This window comes from Diadema antillarum, unplaced genomic scaffold (genome assembly GCF_040938485.1).
Source record: "Diadema antillarum isolate AM-2024a unplaced genomic scaffold, OU_Dant_1.0 scf00000071, whole genome shotgun sequence".
NCBI lineage: Eukaryota > Metazoa > Echinodermata > Echinoidea > Diadematoida > Diadematidae > Diadema > Diadema antillarum.
Window position 1 is genome coordinate 9,066,967 of NW_027270960.1, and position 10,234 is coordinate 9,077,200.

Below are 10,234 nucleotides of genomic sequence, written 5' to 3' on the forward strand. Positions count from 1 at the left end.
AGCTGTCGGGCGGAAGCTTGATAGCCTGATCACTCTCATGGATACGACACCTGTCGGGTAATAGGAGATTATTTGTTCACCAATGCCAATGACTTCTTATCACAGCTACTACTGAAACACTGAATAATTGGTGCTTCTTTACTTTGATGGAGAGAAATTGTCAATCAGTTCAACTATAATGTCTTGTCGTGAAGTGAAAGTCTTAACCCTTATAGCACAGAGGAAGTTGATTCATTTATATCATTTCTGATAGAAAACTTGTTTTCTCTTCATATAGTTCAACAAGAAGGTTTTTTAGCCCCAGTGATATTATGTCACAGGTAAGAAAGCTTGTTTGCGTGGTTCTCTAATCCATATGATGGCAAACTTTTTGGTAAGTGCTACTATACTTCTGGCCACAGTTTCTTGTGGAAGTTTTGTATGTAATGGAATGTTGATCCAAAAATGTATGAATTGTGCTGCAAAACTGGCAAAGGGACCATCAAAAAATAGTTCTATGGTTTAAAGATGTTTAGGTGATTATGAATAATGCTTATTGTACATCATTTTAAAGCCTTGATTCTGACAACCAGTTGTTGTGTACCCCCAATAGCCCCACTCCTCCAACAAGAGACAGAGAGAAAAAAAATGAGGGGGGGGGGGGAGGGGGAGGGCACAGTGCACACTTCTTTATAGATCAATGTATTATTCCCCCTCCAACCATGAAAACCAACTAAGGTAATTGACATCTTCCATTCCTGTTTGTACATGTTAGTGCCTATGTGCGTTATTATTTTTGCCAATTGAATGAAGAACAAAGATTTTTGGCTAGCCCCCTACAGTGTTGAGGACATTTTGCAGCACTGGTTATGTGTGTGTGTATATGAATGAAAGAGAGGTGGACCCATCTCCCCCCCCCCCCCCCCCCCCCCAAAAAAAAAAAAAAAAAAAAACCAAAAACAAACAAACAAACAAACAAACAAAAAACCACCAAACAAACAAACAAACAAACAAGAACAAGAGGCAACTACCTCAAGCAAAACAATGATGAAAACCTAAAACATTGCTGATAGTGACCCATGTAGCTGTGTATTTAAAAATCCAAGATGTACTGCATTTATACTGTATGTAAGACTTGTATAGTGCATATGAATACCATCATTGTGAAAGCAAAATGTATGCATAATGTGTATGCATGCATTCTGCACTGTGAAGTTGAAGGACAAGTTCACCTTCCCATACACAGAGACTCCAACCCCAAGCACCTTCTGATCTGGAGATTCTCCCGCCTGAAACCCCTAGCAAACGGGAGACTCCAAGTTGATGTGTGCGAAGCGCGAAGTTCCTAGGGTTCTTGATGCTCTCTGGTGCTATTAAAGGCTTTTTTTTTCAACATACAAAAGCAATAAGTAAGAAATCCTTTCCAACGGGAGACACAGAGCCAGGGCGGGAGAAATTAAATCTCAAGCGGGAGAACGGGAGATTTTGCAAAAATTGGTTTTCGGCGGGAGATCTCCCGTCGAAAACGGGAGAGTTGGAGTCTCTGCATACATATGGATTGAGTGTATGCAGCAATATTAGTAGAACACATCAGTGAAAGTTTAGGGAAAAATCAGATAATCTGTTCAAAAGTTATGAATTTGTAAAATATCTGCCAGTCACTGCTGGATGAGAAGACTTCTATAGTGTATGTCACATGCATAGAACGATGTAAGGAAGGCAAAATTTTTATTAATACAGTGTATTTTTGAAATAAGGGCATATTTCCTTGGCTTGTCACTGACAATACATGTATAAGCATTATATAATTCCCCTTGCTTTTTGAAAGAGGCAAATCAAATGTTTAATTATGCAAGAAAAGTGGAAATATGTTCAATTTTCTTTATATTTTTTATAGCGTTCTACACATGTGACATAAAAAGCTGCAGTAGTCTTCTCATCCAGCAGTGACTGAGCAGAAACTTTAAAAATTCATAACTTTTGAATGGATAGTCAGATTTCCGTCACACTCTCACTGATGTGTTCTACTAATATTACTGCATTCACTCAACCCACATGTCAATGAAGGTGAACTTGTTCTTTAAAATGTACAATTGTATTTCATCCTTTCATCCAACTTTTGTAAATACAGACATTTCTTAATAAATGGATAAAACTAGATTTATCGTGTGAATTACCTTGAGCATTATTCCAGCTAACATGTATCAAAGGTAAGAGATCAAAGATAAGAGAAGTTGCAATTTCATGTCATGAAGATTAAATCGATGTGAAAAACCAAAAACCGTTTCAAGCATTTCGGGATTTAACTAATTCTTTGTCGTGAGGTGGTAACCAAGACCATCCCATTAAAAATTTGGGGATGTCAAAATTGAGTAGTCTGTGGATAATTTTTCTTTGTTGTTCCTGCACAAAATATGCACAATTCCACGACTGAGCAGATCTACTCACTGAGCTTAATTTCCCACTCATTTGAGAAGTGACAGGTCAGGATGTTCAGGTTCATTAATATTTGATTATTTCTGGCAACAGTCTGTGTGTTTGTGTGTTTGTTTGTGTGTGTGTGTGTGTACATAAAATCCTACACACAAATGGGTGTATTGCTGTATTTACACTTGTGTGGTGACTCAAAATGAATAAGTACAATGACCCACATACCACATGAAGGAATAGCGTTGCTAGGATACCACTATACCTGCTTCACTTATTTACACAGCTCATCTTGCCTGTTCACCATCACTGTTGTCATCATCATCAACATCCTGACCCCTTACATCACTACCATCACCATCACTATCATTCCTTTGGCCTTCAGAAAGACTTCAAACCATTTGACATCATCATAAAGAACTATTACACACTCCATGAAGTACATTGTAAAGTGTAATGCATGAATGTCAATACTGCATAAATATTTACTGCAACATAAGAAACAAATAATGCCTTTGGCGACACTTCGTGGCGGAGGCATAAAAAGCATAAGGCATGGAAAAAACAAACAAAATAAACAAAAACCACCAAGACAATCCTAGTTGGTTTCTGCCAGAGTCAAATGGATAATTTAACAGGTCTCACTGGCTTTCCTCACAAGGCAAGAATGCGTATACATGGTTAAGACTGGCAGACCAAAGACAAGGACATGACACACTGTGGAGGGAAAAACAAAAAATAATGTAGCACCAGCCACAGGAAGAACACTTGATTACATCACTGGACCAGTTTGAAAACCATAGTCTCCATTTCACACAAATTTGTTTATCACTGTTACTGAACACTCATCCATAACTACTGTTTTACAGGGAAAACAACATACAGAATTCAAATTCATGCCAACATACAACAAAGTATACATGACCATTAAAAAAATAAAAATAAAAAAATGGGTTAATTTTGTCTCATTCTGATTTTTGGTATCTTACATTTTGTCTTTGGATAGGAATAGGTGATGGTCTCCAGTCATCACTGAGCAAATTAGCCAGCAAACTACAGAAACAGATCAAACCCTCTAATCCTACTAATAATGCTGCAAGGTGACGTGACTGGGAGGGCTCCCTGTGCAATTTAGCACATAAGAAAAATGTCACTGTGATCAAACATCACACTTGAACAGCCCTCAAAACATAGTTTTTGCAAAGGGCTCAAAATTAATCTTCCATCCCTGGGATTCTACTACCAATACATCAAAAGGGTCTACCAAGAAACTTTGATACCTGGCTGACGCGATTCGCAAGGATGATGAGTTGCTTTGTTGAAGTGTTTTGAGATTAAAAGTGTGGAACAATTTTGATCGTAGTACACAACTTTTATTCCCGGAGATCTCTCCCCTTTAACCTTGCGTTCAGCATTGCAGGAAGGTAGAACAAAATGTGACGATCAATTGTGCCCTGGTAAACATGTTTTCCAACAAGCTGCATGCGATTCACTCTACCACGGAAGATCGATGGATACCATTCTGGCCTGATTTGTCAATTTACCAATAATCAATCATGAAAAAATTTCGTAGACATCATGAAGGGGCAAGCTCTGAGATTGTGGACTTCTAGTGAGCCTTTTCCAGTAATATTTCACATATTCGTTGTTACTCAACTGAAATCATGCTATAGCATTATTTAAAACATTTCTTAAGCATACATGTACATTTTCAGAGCAATTATCAACACTTTAGCTGGCATACAAGAAATACATTTTGGCTTTGATTTGAATTAAGTCCCTCATTACCACAGACATGGTGCTGTCACACACTCTATAATGGCACGTTGAGTACATGGTCCTGAAAGGATTAATAATCATAGTATCATCAGCCTGACAGCTTGACACATCTACAACAAGGAAAAGTAGAAATTACGCGGTGCGTAAAATATGTCCCCGCCGGAAGTAGCATTTAGTAGCAAAATGTACAATATCGGTAAAAAATCAAGGTCAAAGGTCAAAGAAGTCAAAGGTCAAAATTCTGTGTAGAAGTTTTGAAGCCCTCACCTAGTGCCATCACAAAAAGCAAACGGAATCGAAATCGGGTTAGAAATGGCAAAGGAGTAGCATTTTGTAGCCAATGTACAATATAGGTCAAAAATCAAGGTCAAAGGTCAAAGAAGTCAACGGTCAAAATTCTGTGTAGAAGTTTTGAAGCCCTCACCTAGTGCCATCACAAAAAGCAAACGGAATCGAAATCGGGTTAGAAATGGCGAAGGAGTAGCATTTTGTAGCCAATGTACAATATAGGTCAAAAATCGAGGTCAAAGGTCAAAATTCTGTGTAGAAGTTTTGAAGCCCTCACCTAGTGCCATCACATAAAGAAAACGGAATCGAAATCGGGTTAGAAATGGCAAAGGAGGAGCATTTTGTAGCCAATGTACAACACAGGTCAAAAATCAAGGTCAAAGGTCAAAGAAGTCAAGGGTCAAAATTCTGTGTAGAAGTTTTGAAGCCCTCACCTAGACTGTAGTGCCATCACATAAAGCAAATGGAAATGAAATTGGGTTAGAAATGGCAAAGGAGTGTTTACTTAGCATTTTGTAGCAAAATGTACAATGCAGGTCAAAAATCAAGGTCAAAGGTCAAAGAAGTCAAAGGTCAAAATTCTGTGTAGAAGTTTTGAAGCCCTCACCTAGTGCCTTCACATGAAGCAAACGGAATCAAAATCGGGTTAGAAATGGCGAAGGAGTAGCATTTTGTAGCCAATGTACAATAAAGGTAAAAAATCAAGGTCAAAGGTCAAAGAAGTCAAAGGTCAAAATTCTGTGTAGAAGTTTTGAAGCCCTCACCTAGTGCCATCACATAAAGCAAACGGAATCGAAATCGGGTTAGAAATGGTGAAAAGGTAGCATTTTGAAGCAAAATGTACAATATAGGTCAAAGGTCAAGGTCAAAGGTCACAACTGAAATTCTGTGTAGAAGTTTCAAAGCTCCCATGTAGTGCTATCATATAAAGCAAACAGAATCAAAATTGGCTCATAAATGACAGAGAAGTAGCAAATTGAACATTTTGATCACACACGGACGCACAGACAGACAGACAGACGGACGGACGGACAGACAGACACACGGACACACACACGTACGGAGCCCGTTTCATAGTCCCCTGCTCGAACTCGTTCGGCGGGGACAATTAAACTACTGAATTTACATTGCCAGTGACAATGCTACAAATGCCCATTTTCAACTGCTTGAATACACACTTTTGTGTCCAGTCGAAGGGTACAATCACAAGGAGAGGAAAGTTAATTTTTACTGTTACACAACTTGAAAATGGACCTCATTCTCAACCACTTTCAGTCATTCTTGTGCCAAGAGAGAAAGAAGGCTTTATGGTGTGTCAAAGAGAGCACTCAACTTTTATATACAACGTCAACTCCTGTATTCCAATGAGTACTTCATTTGTACTGCATTTTCCTGGCCAGCGAGTAATGCCACACTCTAAGCAAGCAAAACTTAGTCTTACAGTTGCATACACAGTATCCTGCAAAGTTCAAACAAGTCAACTGATATTTCCAAATTGATGGTCTTCCAAAATGGAAATAATTAATTTTCCCCAAAAAATAAAGGGAATACAATGTACTTACTTGTCATTCTGTTCCTACAATTCTTGATGGGGAAATACAACCACTTGCTTGATTATCTTTCAAGTTCCTATTCATGAAATGTACTGGCAAAATATACATAAATGACAAGCATATGAATCTAGTACATAATAAAGCTTTCAAAATCAAGAGAAATGCAGCCTCTAGCAACTACAGTGTATCTGAATTCAACTGCCCTTTTTCAAAAACTCATTTTTCTGGAAGGTGACATGTCAGACAATTTTGCATATTTGATTTAACTCATTTAGACATTCAACATTCCTTATTTTACCAGTTAATCCTCCAAATACCAAAATATCACAAGCTTTCAAAAAGGATGTACTGTAAAACCCAATCTATTCGTGGCATGAAAATTTCGCGAATTGGAGCCGACGGCCTTTCTCGCGGCATGAAATTTTCGCGAATTGCCAATGGCGTAAAATGCACGCGAACATTCCTTGTTTTACAGTTTCATCAACTGCACCTGAAAGCTATAAATACCCTTTGGAAAAATACTGAAATATACTGAAATGTAATACTGTTTCACACCTTTGTACGTCCAGTGCCTGTCAGTCCAACAAATCATCAATTTTGCTTGTTTTGTACTTTTCATTTTATTTTTAGGAAGTCACTAAAGTTTTAGAAGACGAACATGTTCTCTTTAGTAATACATCTACAAAAGTTTACATCAAGATCACCCACGAAAGACAGAAATGGCAAACCATTCTGAGTGGGTGGTTTTCATTAACAAGTTCATTTACATGCAGAATGCTCATCAGAACAAACATGCTAGTCTCCATGGACAGTTGTTTTTCGCAGACAGGTGGTTGGTACTGCAGGTTTCGAGTGTATAAGGTCAACATTCTTTCCTACTCAAGTTTACAATACTGTGAAGCATTTCATAATATTAATGCTTATACTTGAGGTGATGACCCACCTGTCACACCATATCATGAAACGACATCTTATACATCTGACTTTACAAACAACAACAATAAAAATCTGGCAATGTACTGCAGTGGACAGCCAATTTCATGACATCATATAATGTGACCTTTAGTTGATTTCTACAAAACCCACTACAACTTGTTTTTGTTTTCCACCTTTTTAGGTTGAGTGGGTGTGTTAAACACTGAATGAGTGACTAGTTTTCCATCACGAATGTAATATTAAGCACACAAGTTACTACAGAGCGCAATACATCACTCAATGGAGCAGTTCTCTTTGTAGCTGCTCAGGAACTCACTCAGTTCCTGAGCTTTTTACTGTCTTGCATTAAAACAGAGAGCAGGGGAAGGTCCAAGTTTTGAGCAGCCATTGTCAGGTAGAACATGTCTAGAGGCAGTTATTATAATACACCCTCTCTTCCCATGTAGGATCCAAAATTTGGGGCACCATGGCTTTTGGTGGGCATCATAGCAACACTTGAGTTCAGACTTTTACCAGAACAACTGATTTGCAAAAAAAAAATAAAATAAAATAAAAAAATAATGAGAACAGGTCAGAAAAATAAAAAGCTCCGTCACATGCAAGCTTAAAAGATGACAATACCTTGTAAGTGGAAAGCTGCCATTATCAGCCATTGCTACAAACTTCTTGAAAACTCATAACCTCCCTCTCTTGTCATTTCACTGCAGTACTCCAAATACAGAAACACATCGGACATTGGAAGTAACCATGAACAGAAATGCAACCTACAACAGGTTCTATCACATACAATGTAATACTCACCAGGACTCAAAAATCATTTTCCACCATTTAGAATTTGCTTGCTAGATATTGAAAAGCTGTACTAAGACACTGACTTGTCTGGTTGGTAAGATTTGCAAGGATATTGAATTGTTCATGTTTTGAGATCACAAGTTTCAGCAACAAGTTTCAGCAACAAGCAATGGAGCAAGACACTGGATTGACACATACAAGGTTAGAATAAAGTAAAAAAGGATATTTTTGCGCGACTAATTTTTCGCACTTGGCCGGGTAAGAAGAATTTTGCATGTTTTTAATTCCGCAGAATCAAGACATCAACTACTGGAACATATGGCACGGAAAAAATATTCGTGTGCTTTTATTTTCGTGTTAGCGTCTGCTTGCGAAAAAATGCGCGAAAATTTCCACTTTTACAGTACGCCATTTTGAAGACTCCCTGGTACTTCTGATGGTGACTCTCTTCTCTGCTTTTTTTCTGGTGGCTCCTTACTACGACGGAAGAAGTTGGGATTGCACTGCCTTTTCAACTCAGCACCAAGTGGAACCCTACTCCAGTCCAACGGAGCTGTGGAAACACAGGATTACATGTTAATCCAAAAACACTGGTTGAAAAAATATTCTGCTTCATGTATGCAACTGGACATGATCTCTTTAGCTTATTAATATGAATTCATTGTGTTTTCTGTATTAAGCATCTCTTTCTTAGTGTGTGACACATTATGAAATTCTTATCTGTCATACAAAGGCTACCAGCATGCTCTTCAGCATCTTTCATGCAAGCAGGTTCACCCTGTTATAATGAACATGGATATGAGTATTCATTATTGCTAGGACATTTTCCCTGTACATATTTTTTTTCTTTTAAACACACATGTTTATGACACAATTCATCCAATACAGAGGGCTAATTTCATAAGTAAGAAGATTATTCTGTGAAAAAAAAAAAAGTCTTTTTTCCTATATTTGTCCATTACAAGATCGAAAAATGGGTCCAAAAAATACCGATAATACACGCTAGATACACAACCAACACACAAATACAGTACACACTACATGCACACAAATATGTGGTACACATGCCACCTTGTCACATGGAAAGGTAACATTCATAGGGCAGTGTATGTCTGTAGCACACAGTATACCGTACTATCTACCAAAATACACACATGGTCAAAGGAGAGGGTGCAAGACACACAATTATGGTCATTTTGAGCTCTAGGTCACCATCATCACCTGCACTATAATTTGTGACATTTTGTATTTCCAGATCTCTATAGGTGGTACAGTTTACAATGACAGTTCATTGTGGCCAGATAAACATCATCTCGCACTGCTCTGATATAAGCTGAGGGTGTTAACCAGCACAGACATCCATTCATGAAAACCTTTTACTGAAAACCAGGCACACTGGAGGAAAATAATTGTAGATAAAAGAGTCCACATGGGCTGGGGAAGGAGACCAGGGCCCTGTTTTTTTGAAGAGTTAACCCTAACTAGGCCGGGCTATTTAGGTAAATCATAGAGCCGGGGGGGGCCTCCCAGGCCCTCCCTGCAGATCTCGGCCGTCGACCGCGCAATCGCGACAAAAATTGGCACACACATTGCCTATGATGTACTCTAAAGTATCACGAAGTTAAATTTAAAAGAAATTTATCATTTATGGTAAATTATGCTAATTTATGCATAAAATCAGACAATTTGGTATAAATCACTAAATAAAGCTCAAAATGGGCACATTTTTTGTGTAAATATTCTTTTTAGTGTCCTGAGCAAATATAAGAGAAAAAAATTGTGCCATCAGAAAAAATTTCTTAAATATTTTATTGTTTTTTTTTAATTTCTTATGTATTTCTTTATTTTTTGGACTTTATGTTTTTCATTGTTTTTTCGAAGAAACTTGTCCGCGACATTGTTCCTAACAAGGAAATATGTTATTAATTGATTTTAATCAATAAAACCCCAAAATAATCATGCTTTTATGAAATTTGCCTGTAAGCACAGTTTGCATTGAAATTGTACACGAATTCACGCGTTTGAGCAATTTTTGGTCTGACATGCACATACATATTTATGCGCAACTTTGGAACTGCGCGCCCAGGCATCGCAAATTTGGTGTCAAAAGATGCGGGAGATTCGAAAGACAAAAGTCATGAAACGTCGCGGCGATAGCTTCTCGCGTTAGCGATACATCGCGCGGAACGTCGAGGGAGGCCCCCCCCCGGCCTAGTTAGGGTTAAAATTGATTATATAGTTGATTTCAACCATCAGTCTATGGCAGACTGTGTGGTAAGGAAATTCAGAAAGCGATTTTATGTTTCGATAAAACAAGGCCCTGGGCACCATTTCATGATAGCTGTCAGCTCTGTCATGTCATCAGCCTCCGACAATTTTAGTCAAATTCATGGTTTTTATTGGCTAAATGGCTCTGGGCACTGACTGTTACTATGGTGACTGTCAAGACTGACATCTTGTCAGGGCTGACAGTCAAGGCT